Source organism: Somniosus microcephalus, chromosome 1, assembly GCF_052327205.1.
Source record: "Somniosus microcephalus isolate GS21.2 chromosome 1, FLI_Smic_1.0, whole genome shotgun sequence".
Classification (NCBI taxonomy): domain Eukaryota; kingdom Metazoa; phylum Chordata; class Chondrichthyes; order Squaliformes; family Somniosidae; genus Somniosus; species Somniosus microcephalus.
The window spans coordinates 120,967,930-120,991,015 of NC_140987.1; positions in this window are offsets into that span (position 1 = coordinate 120,967,930).

A 23,086-nucleotide genomic window follows, 5' to 3' on the forward strand; every position below is an offset into this window, starting at 1 on the left:
TACACTTTGAAGCCAGTGACTTCCGCTATTTGGCATAAACAAAATATTAGCGATCTACTGCTGTAAGTCAGTTATAAATGGTTAAGAACCAGTGTTAATCTCACCAAAATGGTACGGTGCTAATAATGGCTCTCAACTTTCTTGGGTCAGACTGTTTGCATAATTATTCACAGATCCAGGTGCAGATTTGCACAGGTGCGGGATGCACAGTGGTGGTGGAAGCAGAAGTTTGCGTGAAAGCTGAATTTAAAGAGCTGGAGGTCGGGAATTTCCTCGGAGCGGCTCCCGTCCCACTGCTGTAAATTTGCTGGAAATGTGGGATATTTACAGTGGCAGAGCAGGGGAAGCGCTGAGGAAATCCCCGGCCACAGACATTTAAAGGGAAGAATCACAATGGGATGACAACAATTTTGAAAGGCTCAAGAAGTATCTTAACCCATTAGATGTCTCTGCTAAGGCTGATGAGGCAGGAGATTAAAAAGTGAGACAGAAATGAAGGGAAGGGAAGCCCATGTATGGGCATGAGTCTGTAAGCAAGTGATGGAGCAGCTCAGCACCTGATAGCGGCTGAAGTGGAAGTGGTGCTGCATGAGTTTTTGCAAAGAAGATTGCCCTCTGTGCTACTCCATGACACCCACAAGTCCACATTACAACATGCTTGGAGGAATGTGGAGGCAAGCTTGAGGCTGCAAATGATTGTACTGTCACTGGCTATGCCAGCCTTATAGTGGGTGTAAGCAGCAGATGACACAGCTCTGCCCTGGACTTTCTGCTGCTCTGTTCCCTATAGTTGTTGCCAAAATGTCTAACGATGCTTGAAAGTATGGTTGGCAGCACCTTGGCGGCTGCATCCAATCAAACTTTGCTGGCTGCTGATCACCCTGGCATGCCTTTATAAAGCACAACATGGTGAGATTGCGTCACTTTTGAAGAACCATCCAGCACAGTGGTTAATCAGGCCTGAACACAAATCTGTGCCAGCTGAACCTGTCGTCATTACCTCTCCTCAGATTTGGAGCCTGTGCGCGCACGAGTTGTCTGTGAAAGTGAGGTCTGGTCACCTTTGTCTGCAGATAAGGGTATGTAGATACTGGTAGGTGGGCATAGAGCACCTCTCATGCAGCCTGGCCTGCCTAACGTCTACAAGCACTCATTGGGAAACCCATTGAAGCCAGTAATGGTACTGGGGACAAAAAATAAATAAAACTCTTAACACAAAGGCTTATGAGAACCTAAGTGCCAACAAGGGGGGAGGGGGGAATGTTAAATAATGGTTTCTAACTTTACTGTGCAGCTTAGTAGGTGCAGTAAAACATATCATTACATATTGCATTGCTGTAGCTTTGGCAAGAGGCCAGTGGAATGGTTGTAAACCTGGATATACCAGGTCCCGGCCTTGCCAGGTTTCCAGAATGGTCTTTTGGGGCAAAGGCTCTCCCCGTCCTAAGGCTGTTGTCATAAGGGGCTGGGGGTGGGGCTGGGGGAGAGGACACCCTGCATTGGGAGGTCCTGTGCTCTGGGCCTCAGAGACCTGGCGTATGGTTGGTAGGGGTATGCCTGATCAGACCAGGCATACATCTCCATGTGCCAGTGGATGTGACGACCAGCTGGGGACCCACACTGGGATCGACACCACAAAATGTATTTATTTTTATTTTTATTGTTGCTCTCTTTGTAAGTGAGTACTTTGTGAGTGGTACTTACCCGGCCCTTCCAGGTGGTGGTGGGCGGGGGCAGCACTTCTACACTATCCCTAGTGGAGTAAGCACTTGCGATGGGTATACTAAACAAGGAAACTCTCCAGACTCCTGCAAGTCCACTGGAGTCAGCGGTGGAAATTATTGACGGTCGTGATCCCCACATAACTTGTGGGATCGTGGGTCCATCGATTGTTCAGGACCCACGTATTTAGTACCAAAAAAGACAATATAATTCTAGTTTGTTCAAAGACCAGCTCTTGGACAGGTTGGGTGACTGGGTAGATGCAGTATAATGTGGATAAATGTGAGATTATCCACTTTGGTGGCAAAAACAGGAAGACAGATTATTATCTGAATGGCAATAGATTGGGAGAAGGGGAAGTGCAACGAGACCTGGGTGTCCTTGTGCATCAGTCGCTGAAGGTAAGCATGCAGGTGCAGCAGGTGGTTAAGAAGGCAAATAGTATGTTGGCCTTCATAGCGAGAGGATTCGAGTACAGGAGCAAGGATGTCTTGCTGCAGTTGTACAGGGCCTTGGTGAGACCACACCTTGAGTATTTTGTGCAGTTTTGGTCGCCTTATCTGAGGAAGGATGTTCTTGCCATGGAAGGAGTTCAGCGAAGATTCACCAGGCTGATACCTGGGATGGCAGGAATGACGTATGAGGAGAGATTGGGTCGATTGGGCTTATACTCGCTAGAGTTTAGAAGAATGAGAGGGGATTGCATTGAAACTTATAAAATTCTAACAGGACTAGACAGACTAGATGCAGGAAGGATGTTCCCGATGGTGGGGGAGTCCAGAACCAGGGTCACAGTCTAAGGATAAGGGGTAAGCCATTTAGGACAGAGATGAGGAGGAATTTCTTCACCCAGAGAGTGGTGAACCTGTGGAATTCTCTACCACAGAAGGCAGTTGAGGCCAACTTATTAAATATATTCAAGAAGGAGTTAGATATATTTCTTAAGGCTAAAGGGATCAAGGGATATGGGGAGAAAGCAGGGACCGGGTACTAAATTTGGATGATCAGCCATGTTCGCATTAAATGGCGGAACAGGCTCGAGGGGCCGAATGGCCTACTCCTGCTCCTATCTTCTATGTTTCTATAATTAATTATTTAATCAAGTAGCACTTTTCAATGAAAGTTGTGTTTAATATTGTTTGGATATTATGAAGTAGCAATAATTTCTTGAAATTATACTTTACCACCACAATATACCACATAAGATGATATAGCAATATAATAGCACAGATTCTATTCCCCTGAGACTCAGCACTTAAGGGGGTAGATCTTGACTTTGTGCGATAATGCAAAATGGGTGACTTCAATGCAAATAAAAATCGGGAAAGATGTAAAACGGGCTGTCAACTTGCTATCACCCTTTTTACACAATCGTACAATGTCAAAATCTACCCCAAGGAGATAAAGGTAAACTGCGAGCTTATTATTTCAAACACAGAACACAGGCTAATGCTTTGTGGATATGTGATTGGCAAGGTGCATCACGGGACTATGTGTCCCTGACAGCAACGGCTGAACACCACCGAGAGGAGGTTCCCATGATTCACTGCAGTCTCTGGATGCAATGAACAGTAATGGAAAAACAGTGCAATGGATAGTCACTATAAACACAGACAGAAGACAGCTTGTTGACATAAAGCAAATACCACTCTCATGCAAGAATATTTTTAAATCTATGCTCCTTTTATAGAGAGTTGTTAAAATGTAAAAGCAAAAACCACAAACTTTGGATTATATAGAGGAGGATACATGTTATTCATTAATCACTCTTTTACACAATGAAAGCTTGCATGGGCTCCATGTGATTAATGACAATATTGGAAAGGATGACTTTGGGAATTAGTGAAATATAAATACTTTAATAAAACCTGCAACCTCTTCAAAAATAAAAGTATCAATTTGCGTGCTTGCAAATCTTGCTTGGACTGGCACCAAAGGCCTAACAGTTTTCACTGCACATACTGCAGGTAAACATCATGGGCCCTCTGGCAGCATTGTAATCTTTTGTGTCATGTCAAGGTGTATTTTGTTCTTCCCCTTGTCCTCACCTTTCACCCCACCAGCCTCCACATTCAACGGATCATCCTCCGCCATTTCCGCCACCTCCAGCGTGATCCCACCACCAAACGCATCTTCACCTCACCTCCCCTTTCAGCATTCTGAAGGGACCGCTCCCTCCGCGACACCCTGGTCCACTCCTCAATCACCCCCAACAGCCCTTCCCCTTTGCCTGGCACCTTCCCGTGCAAGTGCAGGAGATGCAACACATGCCCTTTTACCTCCTCCCTTCCCACTGTCCAGGGCCCCAAACACCCCTTCCAGGTGAAACAGTGATTTACTTGTACTTCTTGCAATTTAGTATACTGTATTCGCTGCTCACGATGTGGTCTCCTCTACATTGGGGAGACCAAACACAGATTGGGCGCCCGCTTTGCGGAACACCTCTGTTCAGTCCGTAAGGGTGACCCTGAGCTTCTGGTCGCCTGTCACTTTAATTCACCGCTTCACTCCCGCTCTGATCTCTCTGTCCTCGGCCTATTACATTGTTCCAATGTAGCTCAACGCAAGCTCGAGGAACAGCACCTCATCTTTCAATTTGGCACTTTACAGCCTTCTAGACTCAAGATTGAGTTCAACAATTCCAAACTATAACCCCTGCCCCCATTTTTCATGCTGTATGATTTTGCCATTCCCATTTGCAACATTTTATCTTTCCTGCCTCTTACAAAAGCACAGTATATTCCTTCAATTCCTTCCTCCCCTCCCAGCCCCCGCCGCCCCCCACCCCCCCCCCCCCCCCGCCCCTGTCTCTGCACCTGCTTAATATCTGTTACATCTCCAGCTTTTTCCAGTTCTGATTAAGGGTCCCAGACCTGAAACGTTAACTCTGTTTCTCTCTCTACGGATGTTGCCTGGCCTGCTGAGTTTTTCCAGCGTTTTCTGTTGTTATTTCAGATTTCCAGCATCCGCAGTATTTTGCTATTGTATTTTGTTCTTATTTGATTTCATGATGGGGAAAAAAATGGGTAACATTGTTTCTAACACTATTAGTAGCATATACTAGTTAAAAAAAATGATAGACTCAGCCGTAGCAACCTACAATTTGAGTGTACTGCTAAAGTCATCAGATGGAAACTTAATTAAAAATGTCTGTTGCATTCATTCTTGTTGGGAGATGAAACACAAAACTGGATAGTTTTAACTGATATGAACAATATGCTTTTGTTATGTCAGTGTTTTATCAGCAGTGAGAGTGAAAAAGTATGCAGGGGAGTTCTCTGTGCAATCAATTTACAAATCACCCAGTCACTGCTGATACTACACAGCTCTTCTGAACCATACAGAAACCATGATAGGTAGCAGTCACTGAAGTTGCTGAAAACAAGTTGCCTAAAAAGGCATTGCACAACTTCTTTTCCTTTCTTTCTGTTGCTTTTTCTCCCAATTAAATTAATATTGACATTTTGTGAAGGTGCAAAGCAAATTGCTTTTTTGGGAGTGCAATGCAACTCAATTGATGTAGCTATGGGTCGTGAAAGCGATTGCCAGAATGGAAGGGGTTAGTCAATATTGCTTGTAGGGTTTATATATACTTCTCCTAAATTTGCTGACGCAATCTGTCTTCACTCTCTCTCTAGATATGAATAAAAGTTGTGCAATGTCGGTAAAAAGCACTAACAGACAATTCATCTTTGTTTAGTGCGGCCTTGAGGATTCATAACCCTGCAAAAATTAATTAAGGAACTTTAGTGAAAATTGAGTTAAAATGTCAGATTTTTGATTAATGTCATCATTAATATTAACGAGTGCAACATTTCACATCTGCAATCATATATTTTTTCTTTCTTTCTTTTTCAATCTAATCAAAAATTCAGTATTTTACTCCAGGTCAGAACTCTTGTTAGCAAGTTTAAATTTCAAAGTATTGCCACAGCATTGAAATAAGTGACTAATACACAGAAGATTTCTGCTGATAGTGGCTGTTGGTGGATATATTAGATTGGAGAAAGCACTTCCTGCTCCTCCTGGCCTCATAGAAATAATTTTTCACTTACCTTTTCCTTCCTCTTCACCACATGGTACAACGAGGCAGACTGTGTACAACTGTGTAGGGCACACACTCCGTCTATTTGTATCTGAATTTTGCAATTGGGGTTCTACAACTGGCATAGGACCCTAATTTGCATATTTAAGCAGCATTACGCCTGTTTCAGGCTGCTCATCCATTTATAGGCCTGCCTGAATATTGCATCAGGCCAGCCTTAGGCGTCAATGGGGTGTCTGAGGTGCCCCCTTGATTTCCAACTACCGGCGGCCTGTTTTTCAGGTGTAAAACGAGCAGCCTTGAGTTGAATTTTTCCCCCTTTTTTTTTATCAGAGCTGGTGCCTACTGTCACCTGTGCATGGCTCTGTAATCGCAGAGATGCCCGCACTGTGCCTCTACCATGCATAACTGAAGTTGGCTTTGCAAATGCAATTGGTGTTGCCAGATAATCAGTGGCAGACTACTGTGCAGACAACCGTACTTCCAACATCCAAAATCATATGAATGGGGATATGTAAGTTCGCATTGTGTTCCTGATACTATACCATCCTCTGTTGCAACCCAAGTGGACCTCCACTGAGGACTAGCTAGTTTCTTACCAACTGCCACCAGTGCTATTCCTTCATCACCACTGTTCATCTGTGCTTTCTCCTCAACTTTATTATGATCTTCTCCCACAGTGTGTGTATCTGTGTGTGTGTGTGTGTGTGTGTAGCCTGCTTCAAAAGCAGCTGGAGATGGCTGGTGCACAGCTGAGTGGTGCTCTTCCAGTACATTGCAAATTACTGGGTTCTCCTAGCTCTGTGAAGAGAGCAGATGAGATATTTTGCAGTGAATTTTTGTCTTCACCACATGCGTGGTTATCTGGCAGAGTGAATCGCTGGCCCGCTACAGAAGCCGCCCGATTTTCAGTTCACTGAAATCAACGGAATTAAAATCCACTCTACCAGATTACCTCCCAAATGGCGAAATTAAATTGTACCTCGATAAATACATAAGCACACTTATGCATTTGGGAACTGTATTTTCACATTCAGCATGTATGGTCATGTTGATGTAACATATCTTAGAAGCCATAGAATATATGATCATAGTACATAGCAATAGCACTTAAATCTCTGAAATTCCAATGTCTTCCAGACTCTCCCTGCAGAATAATTTGATATTTTTTTCCTCAAATGTTGTGAGTTTTTTCATGTTAAATGGCTCACCAGCTGTTCTGCACTGTGCTCTCCAGTTATGTGCCAGTTTTGTCTTTAAACATAGGAGCACTACTGGGGTTGAGATGGTCATTAGATATGTTTCCTATTATGGCATGTATAAAGCAGCCCGCCTGATTGGCACCCCATCCACCACCTTAAACATTCACTTCCTCCATCACCGGCGCACCGTGGCTGCAGTGTGTACCATCTACAAGATGCACTGCAGCAACTCGCCAAGGCTTCTTTGACAGCACCTCCCAAACCCACAACCTCTACCGCCTAGAAGGACAAGAGCAGCAGGTGCATGGGAACACCACCACCTCCAAGTTCCCCTCCAAGTCACACACCATCCTGACTTGGAAGTATATCACTGTTCCTTCATTGTCACTGGGTCAAAATCCTGGAACTCCCTCCCTAACAGCACTGTGGGAGCACCTTCACCACATGGACTGCAGCAGTTCAAGAGGATGGCTCACTGCCAGCTTCTCAAGGGCAATTAGGGATGGGCAATAAATGCTGGCTTTGCCAGTGATGCCCACATCCCATGAACGAATAAAAAATAAATGTAATTTTCATAACCTGGTTATTTTCATTCCTTGGGCTAGAAATTGGACCTTGTTACGCCATTTTATGGGCATATAAAACAAGCACAATGAGAGCCAATTTATGGGTAGCAATGCCCAATCAGCGCTAGGGGTAATAGCACCGCCATATTGACATAGGTGGCTCCCAGGCGTCCATGGCGTCTACCTGAAACAGGCGTTAGGCCTGTTATATATGTAAATGAGGGACCTAATGTCTGTTTCAAGACCCCTGCACTAAATTCGTAAGCAATGAGTGGAACAAGCTGTGGGCCTGCTCCTCTCAGGATTCTTCAGTGGTTGCTGTGGCCTAAGCAACAATCACCACCAAAAAGTAAGCTTTAAAAAAAAATGTTCCTGTGGAGCCAGGAGGAGCAGGAAGGCTCCTACTAACCCCACAGCAGTCCTGCGGCCACTACTAGCCATGATCACCCCTTCCCTTTTGTTGTCCTTGCACCGCCTCTCAGGACTGACCTGAGGGCGAGGAAGGCAGCCTGAAATTGGAAAGTTGGCATTGGGTGAATGCCTCTGGAGGCACAACAGGTGCCGGCAGTTTGTCCAAATGATTGACATGAGACTCGAGCCCAAGTTTAGAAGCGCCGTCGATTTTGCGCCCGAAATCAAGGCAGAACCAATTTTTACCCCCTTACTAAATCTTTGCTAATGCATGTCTATGCCAGTGTAGCATTTTTGCATCCATCTTTAACAAATGCTACTTTCCTTTATGTTCATATAACCTATGCAGCTACTTTACAGTAATATTCATGCTTTGTGCGCTTCTTTAAGCCTCAGATGTTTTTTTCAGCTCCTCTACGTCAGTGACATGGACTCTGTGACAAATTGATGCTCTAGGTTCCACCTTTATATGTTTGGAGGTGTCCTCCCTCCTCACCCCACCACCCCCTCCCATTGCAATGGTTACCAATGGTCTGAAAACTGCTTACATTTCATTGTGCCATTCTCCACATATTTTGTGCATTCTACACCTGGATTAACACATTTTTTGACATTTATTACATTGGCTAAGTGGTCTGTTGGCTGCTTGAGAAGCATTACACCAATATAATTTCCATTTCAAGAATCACACGTTTCAAAACCGCGCATGCCTGTGATTTCATTAATGGGTCAAAAAAATCACAAAGAAAAATACCAAGAATCTCTTCTAAGACATAAGAAAATAAGAACATAAGACATAGGAGCAGGAGTAGGTCATTTGGCCCCTCAAGCCTGCTCCGCCATTCAATAAGATCATGGCTGATCTGATCTTGGCCTCAACTCCACTTCCCTGCCCGCTCCCCATAACCCTTGACTTCCTTACCTTTCAAAAATCTGTCTATCTCCACCTTAAATATATTCAATGACCCAGCTCTCTGGGAAAGAGAATTCCAAAGATTCACGACCCTTTGAGAGAAGAAATTCCTCCTCATTTCCAATTTAAATGGGTGCCCCCTTATTCTGAAATTATGCCCCCTAGTTCTAGATTCCCCCACGAGGGGAAACATCCTCCCTGCATCTACCCTGTCAGGCCCCTTCAGAATCTTATATGTTTCAATAAGATCCCCTCTCACCTTCTAAACTCCAATGAATATAGGTTCAACCTGCTCAATCTTCCTTCATAAGACAACCCCTTCATCTCCGGAATCAACCTCGTGAACCTTCTCTGAACTGCTTCCAATGCAAGTATATCCTTCCTTAAATAAGGAGGCCAAAACTGTACACAGTACTCCAGGTGTAGTCTCACCAATGCCCTGTAAAGTTGTAACAGTTTTATACTCCATTCCCTTTGCAATAAAGGCCAACACTTTATTTGCCTTCCTAATTACTTGCTGTACCTGCATGCTAACTGATGTAAGAAAACTACTCGGCACTTGGTCAGAGTATTAAACAAGACTTTAATTGACTGTTTCACAACATGGAAGTCTAGTTATCCTTCACTAGTTCCTGTTTACAAAATGTCCCTGAGCAAGCTGGGCCCGTGCCCGAGTATCTATACTCTCCCTGGACAGCGCCACCAGCAGGCCGCCCAGTATATTTCACAAGTCATTTCTACATGAATGGCACGATTTATGCCATTCTTCCCGCCTGAAAGATTGGAAGCCCGGCGGCTTCTTTCTACCGAATTAGTCGGACTAAGAATAGATGCAGTCGTTTGGATCTCCATCGGTGGCCAGAAGGCACATCTCCTCAGACCGTGTTTCGGTCCCTGGGTCGCTTAGTTCGTACCAGCGGGCTGGCAGAGTGCGTGTTGCCTTGATTGACCTGAGGGGGACTGGGGAGATCATGGCTCCGGCTGCGGGCCCCCACAGGCGCAGAGTTGGCTTCACCCTGCCCAGTAGTCGGTGACTGACCGGCGTTCTGGCTTCGGGTGGCCATCCCGCGGGGAGTGCTCTGATCCCCGGGTTGATCCGGCGGAATAGCTGGCAGATCCCTTGATGTCCCAGGTAGGGTGTCATCCTCAGAGGAGCGCAGGGTATTGGCATCATTGATACGTGTCCCACCATCAATTGGGTCCATGGGACAGGTTGGGCCGGGAGCCAGATCCCGGAGTGACACTGCGGATTCCCGACCATCAGGGTACCGCACGTATGCATACATGGGATTGACATCCGTCAGTTACATTTCGTCAATGAGGGGATTACTCTTAGAGGATCGGACGAATCTTTGGAGCAGCACGGGGCCAGGAGCTGCCAACCATGATGGCAGGGACGCCCCATGAGTGGAGCGACGCTGGAACCCGAAGAATCGTTCGTAAGGAGTAGCGTTGGTGGATGTAGAAAGAAGAGACCTGATGGAATGCAATGCGTCAGGGAGCATAGTTTCCCACAGCTGGTCTGATAGGTTGTGTGACCTCAGTGCAAGACGAACAGCGTTCCAAATGATAGCGTTGTATCTCTCAACCTGTCCGTTTCCAATAGGATGATACGGTGTTGTTCTACTTGTGGTGATTCCCTGTTGGGAAAGATAACTTTTGAGTTCACTTGACATGAAGGACGGACCCCGGTCAGAGTGGATGAAATTGGCCATACCGCAAAGGGAAAAGACCTGATTGAGGCATTTGATCACTGTGGAAGAAAGCATATTGGGACAGGGGAAAGCAAAGGGAAAGCATGAATAGTCGTCCACCATAGTAGGCAAGTACGTGTTTCGCGTTGAGGAAGGCAGTGGCCCCTTAAAGTCAATGCTGAGTCACTGCATAGGCTGAGTAGCGTGTATGAGCGAACCATCCGACGGACAGAAGAATTGTGGTTTTAATTCCGCTCAAATTCTACAAGTGGAGCATGTTCTTCTCACGTGTTCCGTAGAAAATGAGAGATTTTTAGATCGCACAAAGTGCAACACACGGGTAACACCAGGATGGCATAAGTCAGTATGAAGATCCGCAAAAGTCAAAGTTGACATGGAAGAGCAGAATGCACGCGTGAGGGTATCTGGGGCCACATTCTCTTTGCTGGGTCGATAATGTATGGTGTAGCCAAAGGCAGCCAATTCCATCCTCCAGAGCTGTATTTTGTTATTCTTGATCTTAGTGCGTTTCCGGTTATCCAGCATAAAGGCCACAGAGCGCTGATCGGTTATAAGCGTGAAATGGCGACGAGTGAGAAAATGACTCCATTTACATACTGCTTCGATAACAGCCGTAGCCTCCTTCTCCACCCCTGGAGCTCACTACCCTGCAAAGTTCTGGACAGAAATGCAACGGGTCGACCACCTTGATTCAAGGTAGCCGAGATCGCCACATCCGATGCATTGCACTCGACCATGAAAGGGAAATTTTCATCGATGGAACGAAGCGTGGCTTTTTCCAGTTGTTGCTTGAGGAGGTCGAAAGCTGAAATAGCCGTTACCTTCAATGGAAATGACTTCGCGTGAAGCAGGGGATGGATCTTGTCGGAGAAGTGGGGTATCCACTTCGCATAATAGGCGAACATGCCGAGTGCCCGACGAAGAGAGCCGAGATTCGTAGGGGGAGGGAGCTCCTGAAGCGGATGAAGTCGCTCCGGATCTGGTTTGATGACACCGTTGCCCACCCAATAGCCAAGGATGTTGACGGATGGTGCTGATTTCACAGATTTGGACTCATTTAAGGTTAAGTTGCAACGACGGAGAACGTCAAGAAATTTCTGGAGGTTGGCATCATGCTCCTTCTGGTCATGACCAGCAATGGTGATATTATCCAGATATGGAAAAGTGTCCGTTAAGTTCTCCTGTTTGACTAGGCTATCCATTGCCGACCCCAAATGGAAGGCAACAAAACTGGTAAAGCTGACAATTGGCCTCAAAGGCCATATACTTTTTGTCAGAGTCCTTTAACAGTACTTGATGGTATACGCTCTTTATGTCAAAAGTTGAAAATACCTTGTAGTTGGCAAGGTTATTGACCATGTCATCGATGCGTGGTAGTGGGTAGGCATCCAGGTTGGTATACTGGTTAATAGTTTGCGAGTAATCGAGGCAAAGACGTTTCTTGTGTTGCTTCAGAGGATTTTTAACAACGACGACTTGAGCCCGCCAGGAAGATGAACATGGCTCAATGATACCATCAGCTGGAAGGCGAGAGATCTCTGCCTCGAAAAAGGATAGATCATCTTGGCTGAAACGTCGTGATTTAGTGACTATGGGCTTACATCAGGGGGAAAGATTGGCAAACAAGGAGGGCTCATCGAGCGAAGCCGCCGAAAGCGCACAAAACGGTACTTTGGAAATAGTAAGCTCCAGCTTTGACCCTCCAAACTCAAAAGTGAGTCTTTTGTGTTGTTTCTGGAAATCCTGTCCCAGGAGCACATCACTGCATAGGTTTTTGAGCACCCCGAGCCGGGTGGAGGAATAAGTGCGGCCATTGAGAATAAGGTCGACAAGACAAAAGCCGGAAGAGTTGGTGGTCAGTGTCGTCAGAGCCATTGCAATTTCCCTGTCCGAGGGGTAAATACGCAGTTTTAACTTACTGACAGCCTGCTCACTGGTGAAGCTGTCAGAGTTGCATGAGTCAATTAGTGCACTCAAAATGTGTCCATTTACCGAAACCTTCATGGCTGCATGGGACAGGCTCTGGGGAAAAACAGCTGTGATGGGAGGAGGAGTAGTTTTACCCTTGACAGTTGTAACATTAGTAGTGGCTCTTGGGGGAGGAGCAGTTTTATAGATAGCAGCTGTAACCTTAGTAGTGGCTCTTGGGGGCGGAGCAGTTTTATAGATAGCAGCTGCAAAACTAACAGGGGCTCTTGACCGGTATACCTTAGAAAAGTGACCTTTCTTATTAACAGAGGCTCTTGACTGGCATACCTTAGAAAAGTGACCTTTCTTACTGCAATGACTGCAGGTTGCATTACGAGCAGGACAAAATTTCCTATAGTGGAATGCACCTCCACAGAAGAAACACTTCCTTCCAGACTACCAAGATGCCGCTAGGGCAGGGTCGTCATCAGTGAGGGTAGGGTAGTCATCAGTGAGGGCTTCCACCCGAGGCCCATTGGAGGAGTCACCAAAAGTGATAGCAGCAGTCCGCGCACGAGGTAAAAGATAGGCATCTGCATTTTTCTTTGCTAAGTCCAGAGAACATGCCTGGTCATAGGCAGATGCATTTTTTTTTGCTAAGTCCAGAGAAAATGCCTGGTCATAGGCAGCTTGTAACTTGAGGGTTTTATTCTCCAACAGATGCTGGCGTATGAAAGGAGACGCAATTCCGTTAATAAAGGAATCACGAATTAACTCCTCCTGGTACTGCTCAGCTGAGACAGCTTTGAGATTACAATCCTTGCTGAGCCTGCGAAGCTTTTGAAGGAATTCATCAAGTGATACCCCGGGTTGTTGTCGAGTTGTGGCCAGTAGATGCCGAGCAAAAATTTCGTTTGGGGCCTGAACATATAGTTGCTGTAGTATTTGTATAGCGGAGTCATAGTCTACACCTTCAATATAGTCAAACACATGAGGTGATACATAATTGGCAAGTATCTCTAACTTATCAGGAACATTCTCACCACACACCCTGATGAAGTTGCTGAAGGTACGATACCAGTGTTTCCATACCTTAGCCGTTGTAGGTGAATTTGAGTCCAGGTCAAGACGGGCGGGTTGGAGTAGTTTCTCCATTATGGATTGATTACTACCTCTGGTTCCCTTCTACTGTTTGAGTCAGAGCCATCTGTTCCCAAAACCACTCAGAGCGTGGAGCAGCAAGCAGTCGATTAAATTGACGTAAGAAAACTACTAGGCACTTGGTCAGAGTATTAAGCAAGGCTTTAATCGACTGTTTCACAACATGGAAGTCTAGTTATCCTTCACTAGTTCTTGTTTACAAAATGTCCCTGAGCAAGCTGGGCCCGTGCCCGAGTATTTATACTCTCCCTGGACAGTGCCACCAGCAGGCCGCCCAGTATATTTCACAAGTCATTTCTACATGAATGGCACGATTTATGTCACTAACTTTTTGTGATTCATGTACAAGGACCCCCAGATCACTCTGCACCTCGGCATTTTGTAATCTCTCCCCATTTAAATAATAATTTGCTTTTTTATTTTTCCTACCAAAGTGGATAACCTCGCATTTTCCCACATTATACTCCATCTGCCAGATTCCTGTCCACTCACTTAGCCTATCTATATCCCTTTGGAGATTCTTTGTGTCCTCCACACAATTTGCTTTCCCACCTATCTTTGTATCATCAGCAAATTTGGCTACATTACACTCGGTCCCTTCATCCAAGTCATTAATATAGATTGTAAATAGTTGAGGCTACAGCACTGATCCCTGTGGCACCCCACTAGTTACAGTTTACCAACATGAAAATGACTCATTTATCCTGACTTGCTGTTTTCTGTTAGTTTACCAATCCTCTATCTGTTGTGTCTGGGTATAATAAGATACAGACTGCAGCAGAAACGGTACAACAGGTGTTTACTCAACGTGGCTCACAGTTGAACTGACTGTACAGATTACTACTCAGTGCTATATACAGGTGTGGTCACTGCCGGTACTACAGTATACATGAGCTGTAAAAAGTAGTTCCCCCCCTTAAAGGTATATACATTACAATTCCTCCCCTTTTAGATTAACAGTACCATAACACTCCTTTAACAATTAAATATCAAACTAATTACAATGAACACTTTTAACATGCAACATTAGCTGAAAATAGTCTATTTATATATTCAGTCTTTGGGGAGGCCTCCTGATCCTTTCTGGATAGCGCCTTTCCCGAGTGTCTTGCTCTTGGTGCGGAGGCGATTCTGGCCCCTTGTCGTCGGTTGGTTCATCAGCTTCCGATGCTACCGTTTCTGGGGTAGATGCGACCTGTACGTCGGGTTCATCACCAGGTACATATGGGCGAGGCATGGGGTTGACTTGTTCCTGTGACTCTAGGATCTGGTCAGCATGGTGTCTCACGATGCTCTCCCCAATGTCCACTGTGTACATTAGTGGGCCCTGCCGTGTGCATATCGTTCCTGGCTGCCATTTTTCTGTTCGGTAGTCGCGGGCCAAGACTGGTTGCCTACATTGAAGCTCCTTGTTGGTGTAGTGTATGTACTTTGCAGAAGGAACTATATTCTGCAGCCCCTGTATACTGCAGTACCAGTAGTGACCACCCCTGTATATAAGCCTGTGTGGTAACTTTACATAGTAGTTCCAGTTTTGTCTCCACTCAGTAAACACCTGTTGTAACCAGCTCCTGCAGTCCGTGTCTCAATTACACACGGACATAATACTGGCGACGAGCAGATCTGAACTTACCTACAGTCTGCACCACCTCATGGGGATCCATCCCTGAAGCGAAGTTGTCAGAGGTCGAGGCCAGAAGGAAGAAAGAAGAAAAAAACAAAAAAAAACAAACAGAAGCAACAGGCGTCGACCGTGGGCAACCGCCTCTGATTCATCGGATTTGAAGATTTGCAGGAGAGGCTGTCGAGAGCGGGGCTTGGTTATCCTGTCTATGGTGTTCCAGCTAATCGGGCTGGTGGCAGGTAGTACACTGATCCTTCCTGGGCTGCAGCGGGCTAGAGCTCGATCGGGTGGCTTTTCAACGGGGCCGAGCAGCGTTGTCGGGAAGAGGAGAGAGAGAGAGAGGGTGGAGCACACAGGGCGCAGCCGGTGCTATGAAGCCGGGCAGCGTACAGACCCGAGAAGAGGGAGGAAAGTGTCCCGTAGGGTTTGCTCTGACGACGGGAAAATAAAAGAAATTAGAAGCGCAGAAAGCCGCGAGGAGCTGCAGTTTGCCACGGGGACCGCGGAGAGCGGCGTTAGCAGCAGCGCGGGGGGGATGTGCGCGAAGACCATAGGGCGTCGCCATCAAGGCATAAAAACGCCAACAACAGCGCTAGCAGCAGCGGAGAAGACAGAAAGCGCGGGAGGCGCCATCTTAATCCAGCGGGGAAGAAGGCAAAGCGCGGGAGGCGCCATTTTGTTCAATCGGGGAAGAAGGGAAAGCGCGGGAGGTGCCATCTTAGATTTCCAAGATGCCGAAGACTGGCAATATCACTGCCTTCGATAATGCAATAGAAGACTGGACCACGTATGTGGAAAGAGTCAAAGTATATTGCAAGGCAAACGAAGTAGCCGATGAGAAAAAGGCATTGGTACTACTAAACTTAATGGGCGCAAGAACGTACGGTCTATTGCGGAACCTGGTCACTGCAGCCAAACCGATGGCGAAGAGTTTTAACGAAATTGTTGATATCCTACAGGATCACCTAAATCCTACACCGCTGCTGATAGCAGAAAGATTTAAATTCCACAGGAGGAATCAGCATAAAGATGAGAGCAATGCTGATTACCTTACAGAACTACGCAAGCTATCAAAGCACTGCCAGTTTGGAGCAGGACTGACAGATACTCTACGGGACAAATTTGTCTGTGGACTCCTGAGTGAAGGAACCCAGAAGAGGTTACTCTCAGAGAAAGAGCTGACGCTAGATAAGGCTTTCAGCGTGGCAGTATCGTACGAAGCAGCAGCAAGGGGAGCTGCGGAAATAGAGCAAAAGCCATAGGAATACGGCACCCACGAAATGACACGGGGATTTGAAAAATGTTATCGCTGCGGCAGAACAACCCATGACCAGAAGGACTGCTGGTCCAAGGACAAAATATGCAGGCAATGCGGAAAGATGGGACACATTGCACGAGTTTGCAGGTCTGGGAAGAAGACTAACGACAACAAAAAGGCTACTAAGGAACAGTACAGGAAAGTACAAAAGATGACGGACAGTAGTTCCGAAGACCAGAAGAGCGATAGTGAATCCGGGAACAAGAGACTAAGTTGTCTCAAACTTCACAACGTAATCGCGAAAGAGGATCACCGAACCATTTGGGTCACCCTCACGATAGCAGGGTTCCAAGTCAAAATGGAATTGGATACAGGATCAGCCCTGACCGTCATGAATCGACGAGACTACGAGCGGCTATTCTCACACATACCCTTGAAAGAGACATCCATTGTCTTGAAGACGTATACAGGGCAGAAAGTATACCCCAGAGGGAAAATAAGGGTGCCTGTCGAATACAACGGCAAAGAAATACAGAAATTGTATCTGTACATACTGCAAGATGGTGGACCACCGTTATTGGGACGTGAATGGATCAGAAAGATAAGTTTAGACTGGCACTCCATTCAGGCACTGACTGTAGCTGGTAAAAAGGATGACGACGTCACACCTGGTCAATTGTCAAAAATCTTAGCTAACGCTAAAGAGGTATTTCAACAAGAACTGGGAACTCTTAAAGGCGTAACCGCCTCGATAAAAATAGAAGAGAATGCAATTCCCAAGTTTTTCAAAGCAAGACCGGTACCGTATGCAATTCGCCCAGCCGTCGAGGCAGAGCTGGAGAATCTGGAGAATGCAGGCGTGCTAACTAAGGTAGACTGGAGCGAGTGGGCGACACCCATCATTCCTGTCATGAAGAAAACGTTAAACAATAAGTCTGAGGAGCCAAGGAAGGTTCGCATCTGTGGGGACTTCAAGGTGACGGTGAACCCACTCCTTCACACAGTACAGTATCCTCTTCCGAGGATAGAGGATATTTTCGCCTCACTATCTGGAGGGAAGCGTTTTACAAAAATTGACCTAGCACAAGCATATTTGCAGATGGAGGTTGAAGAATCCTCTAGGAAGTATCTCACGATAAACACTCACAAAGGTCTTTACCAGTATAATCAACTGGTATTCGGAGTAGCATCAGCTCCGGCGATATGGCAAAGAGCGATGGAACAAGTCCTGCAAGGGATTCCGGGGACCCAGTGTTACTTGGACGACATCCAAGTGACAGGTGAAAATGACAGTGAACACCTTGCCAATGTAAAGTCTGTGGGTTGTGCAGTTAATAAATACACAGACTTCAGAAGTAACAAACAAACAGGTCTTTACTATTCGAAGGTCCGGGCGAATCTGCCCCAGAAATCCTGCTACAACACTTATATACTGGTGTGGTCACTATCGGTATTACAGTATACAGAAGCCAAACAAATAGTGCCACACCTAAAGTTGTTCCCTTAAAGGTGAACGGTTACATTCAATAGTTCCCTTAAAGGTAGACGGGTACATACACTACAGCCAACCTAGAGCAGGTGCTCACTAGACTAAGAAAACACGGGCTACGAGCCAATCGCCCCAAGTGCGAGTTTTTTAAGAAACAGATATTGTATTGTGGCCACGTGATTGATGAAGAGGGGTTACATAAGTCCACTGACAAAATTGAAGCGGTAGTTAAGGCTCGAGCGCCTGAAAATATGTCGCAACTGAGGTGATTCCTAGGATTGGTGAATTACTACCATAAGTTTTTGCCGAATTTGTCCACAATTCTGCACCCACTGAATGCCCTACTACAAACTGGAGTAGCATGGAAATGGAGCGATGAATGTAAGCGGGCCTTTCAGAAGAGTAAAGACCTAATCACTTCAAGAGAAGTATTGGCTCACTACAACCCATCACTACCGATAAGACTGGCGTGTGATGCGTCTCCCTACGACATTGGAGCGGCACTGTCACATAAACTCCTTGATGGTTCAGAGAGGCCGATAGCTTTTGCGTCACACTCGTTAACTTCAGCCGAGCGTAACTATGCCCAGATTGACAGAGAGGCCCTCAGCCTGGTGTGGGGGGTGAAGAAGTTCAATCACTACCTGCACGGTCAGAAATTTATTCTACTAACTGATCATCAACCTCTTGTCTCCATTTTCAACCCCCAGAAGGGCGTCCCGATAATGACAGCACAACGGCTACAGAGGTGGTCCCTTTTTCTAGGGGCATCGAGTACAAAGGAACTAAACAGCATGGGAATGCTGATGGATTGTCGTGCCTACCGTTGCCGACGGTGGAAGAAGCACCTGCAGTGGATCCTGTGGAGATATTCCACTTGACCATAGTCGAATGTCTACCTGTGACGAATGCAAACATAGAAAAGGAAACACGAAATGACCCGACACCCTCCAGGGTCTATGATTTAACGGTGAAGGGATGGCCAGCACATGGCGAACCACTGTTGCCAGCATTCTCGCCGAGAAGAGAACAACTGTCAGCCAAATTGAAGGATAGAGAGCTTGGATGATTAGCCATGATCTCGTTGAATGGTGGAGCAGGCTCGAAGGGCCGAATGGCCTACTCCTGCTCCTATCTTCTATGTTTCTATGTTTCTATGAAGAGATGACCAAGAGCTGTACAGGATGCCAGAAGGTCCAAAACGCCCCACCACAAGCCCCTCTACATCCATGGGAGTGGCCCTCATCTCCATGACAAAGGGTGCACATTGATTTTGCTGGTCCATTTATGGACTCGATGTTTTTAATTGCGGTGGATGCACATTCAAAGTGGCCAGAGGTAATAAAAATGTCCTCAACCACCACAGAAAAAACGATCACAGTCTTACGAACCATATTCGCCAGAAATGGGCTGCCTGAACAGATTTGCTCCGACAATGGACCACAGTTTGTGTCTGAAGAGTTCCAGAGGTTCTTAAAGAACAATGGTGTTAAGCATTACACATCCGCCCCATATCATCCAGCCACCAATGGATTGGCTGAGAGGTTTGTTCAAACATTCAAGAAGGCTATTAAGGCAATGTGTAATGAAGACATACCCCTACAACACAAGGTGGATAACTTCTTGTTTGCCTACCGGAACGCGACACATGCGGTTACCAACCAAACTCCAGCCATGATGTTCTTCAATCGAAGACTACGATGCTGCTTGGATTTGGTTAAGCCAAACATCAGAAGAGATGTGGAGAACAGGCAGTTTCAGAATATGAATGAAAGGCCGACCAGGAGTTTTAAGATAGGTCAACCAGTTTTGGCCCGGGACTACCGCACAGAGAAATGGCAGCCAGGAACGATCTGCACACGGCCAGGACCTCTAATGTATACCGTGGATGTTGGAGAGAGCATTGTAAGACGCCATGCTGACCAGATTCTAGAGTCACTGGAAAACGTCAAATCCACACCACGATCCGATACACCTGGTGATGAAACCGAAGTACCAATTGCATCTACCTCAGAATCGGTGATATTGGAAGCAGACGAACCAAATAACGACGTTGATCCCGAATCAACTCTGCCAGAAGAACCTGATACCCCAAAGAGGCGTTATCCGGACAGAATCAGGAAGCCTCCTCAAAGACTGAACTTATAATTGCTTAACTTCAGCTAATGTATCTAGCAACTGTAATTGTAAATATGTTATTTAATTATTAATCGAATGTTATGTACTGTTTAGCTAAAAGGGGAGGAATTGTAGTGTATGTACTTTGCAGAAGGAACTATATTCTGCAGCCCCTGTATACTGCAGTACCAGTAGTGACCACCCCTGTATATAAGCCTGTGTAGTAACTTTGCATAGTAGTTCCAGTTTTGTCTCCACTCAGTAAACACCTGTTGTAACCAGCTCCTGCAGTCCGTGTCTCAATTACACACGGACATAATAGTTGGCTTCTCATGGATGTGCTGGAATTGCTTACTCTCAACATCTCTTCGTACGTTTGGTCTGAGCAAATCCATGCGAGATCTTAACCTTCGGTTAAAGAACATCATGGCTGGGGCCTGGTTGGTGACTGCATGTGTCGCATTCCGGTAGGCGAACAGGAAATTGTCCACCTTGTGCTGCAGCGGAATGTTGTCATTGTACATAGCCTTTATTGCCTTCTTAAAGGTTTGTATGAACCTCTCAGCCAATCCATTTGTAGCTGGATGATACGGGGCGGATGTGTAATGCCTTACCCCATTCTTTTTCAAGAACCTCCGGAACTCTTCGGACACAAACTGTGGTCCGTTGTCGGAGCAAATCTGTTCTGGCAAGCCATTCCTGGCAAAAATGGTCCGTAGGACTGCAATAGTTTTCTCCGTGGTGGTGGAGGACATTTTGATCACCTCAGGCCATTTCGAGTGCGCATCCACGGCTATTAAAAACATTGAGTCCATGAATGAACCAGCAAAATCAATATGCACCCGTTGCCATGGAGATGAGGGCCACTCCCATGGGTGTAGAGGGGCCTGTGGTGGTGCATTTTGGACTTTCTGGCATCCTGAGCAGCTCTTGGTCAGGTCCTCGATTTGTTTATCAATTCCCGGCCACCACACATAAGCCCTGGCTAGGCTTTTCATTTTTACCCCTCGCAGATGACCCTCATGAAGCTCATTGAGCACTCTATCCCTTAACTTGGGTGGAATTACCACTCGGGATCCACACATCAAGGTCCCCCGGCACACTGACAGCTGTTCTCTCCTTGTCGAGAATGCTGGCAACAGTGAGTCGCCATGTGCTGGCCATCCCTTCACCGTCAAATCATATACCCGAGACAGTGTTGGGTCATTTCAGGTTTCCTTTTCGATACAAGCGTTAGTTACCGGTAGGTATTGAACTATAGTCGAATGGAATATTTCGACAGGATCCACTGCTGGTGCTTCCTCCGCATTAGGCAGTGGCAGGCGTGATAGCCCATCAGCATTTCCATGCTGTTTCGTGCCCTTATATTCAATCTCATAGTGGTGTGCCCCTAGAAAAGTGACCATCTTTGTAGTCGTTGCGCAGTCATCACCGGAACGCCCTTCTTCGGATTAAAAATGGAGACAAGAGGCTGGTGATCAGTCAGCAAGGTGAATTTCTGCCCGTGCAGATAGTGATTGAACTTTTTCACTCCCCACGCTAGACTGAGGGCCTCCCTGTCAATCTGGGCGTAGTTACGCTCGGCTGAGGTTAGTGATCGTGACGCAAAGGCTATTGGCCTCTCTGAGCCGTCCGAGAATTTGTGCGACAGCACCGCTCCAATGCCATAGGGTGACGCATCACATGCCAACCGAATTGGTAATGCTGGGTTGTAATGGGCCAATACCTCTTTCGATGTGATTAGTGTTTTGCTCTTCTGGAAAGCTCGTCTACATTCATCACTCCACTTCCATGGCACCCCAGTTTGCAGTAGGGTGTTCAGTGGGTGTAGTATTGTAGACAAATTTGGCAAGAACTTATGGTAGTAGTTTACCAGCCCGAGGAACGACCTCAGTTGTGACACATTTTCCGGTGCTGGAGCCTTGACTACTGCCTCAATCTTCTCTGGGGACTTATGTAACCACTCTTTATCGATAACGTGGCCACAATACGAGATCTGTTTTCTAAAAAACTCGCATTTGGGGCGGTTAGCTCGGAGCCCATATTCCTGCAATCTAGTGAGCACCTGCTCCAGGTTGGCAAGGTGATCACTGTCATTTTCGCCTGTGACCAGGATGTCGTCCAAATAACACTGGGTCCCTGGGATCCCTTGCAGGACTTGTTCCATTGCCCTCTGCCAAATAGCCGGAGCTGATGCTACCCCGAATACCAGCCGGTTGTATTGGTAGAGACCTTTATGGGTGTTGATTTTGAGGTATTTTGTTGATGCTTCTTCTACCTCCATTTGCAGATACGCCTGGGCCAGATGAATCTTAGTGAAGCGTTTCCCTCCAGATAGCGAGACAAAAATATCTTCAATCCGCAGAAATGGATATTGTACGGTGTGAAGGACTGGGTTCACTGTTACCTTAAAGTCCCCACAGATGCGAACCTTCCTTGGTTCCCCAGGCGTGCTGCTCAATGACTTTTTCATCACAGGGACGATGGGTGTAGCCCACTCGCTCCGGTCTACCTTGGACAGTACACCTGAACGTTCCAGACTCTCCAGCTCTGCTTCGATGGCTGGGCGGATCGCATAAGGTACCGGTCTGGCCTTAAAACATTTTGGGTTTGCGTTTTCTTCAATTTTAATCGTCACTGTCATGCCTTTTAGTGTTCCGAGTCCTTGCTGGAACACTTCTTTCGCGTCAGTTAGGATCTTTGACAGTCGCCCAGGTGTGACATCGTCATCCTTTTTGTCAGCCACAGTCAGTGCATGTATGGAATGCCAATCCAGTTGTATTTTCCGGATCCATTCACGTCCCAGTAATGGTGGTCCTCCATCTTGCAATACATGCAGGTCTAGTTTTGGTGTTTCCTTACCGTTATATATAACGGTCACCCTTATTTTTCCTTTGGGGTAGACTTTTTGCCCCGTGTACGTCTTCAAAATAATTTTTGTGTCTCTCAAGGGT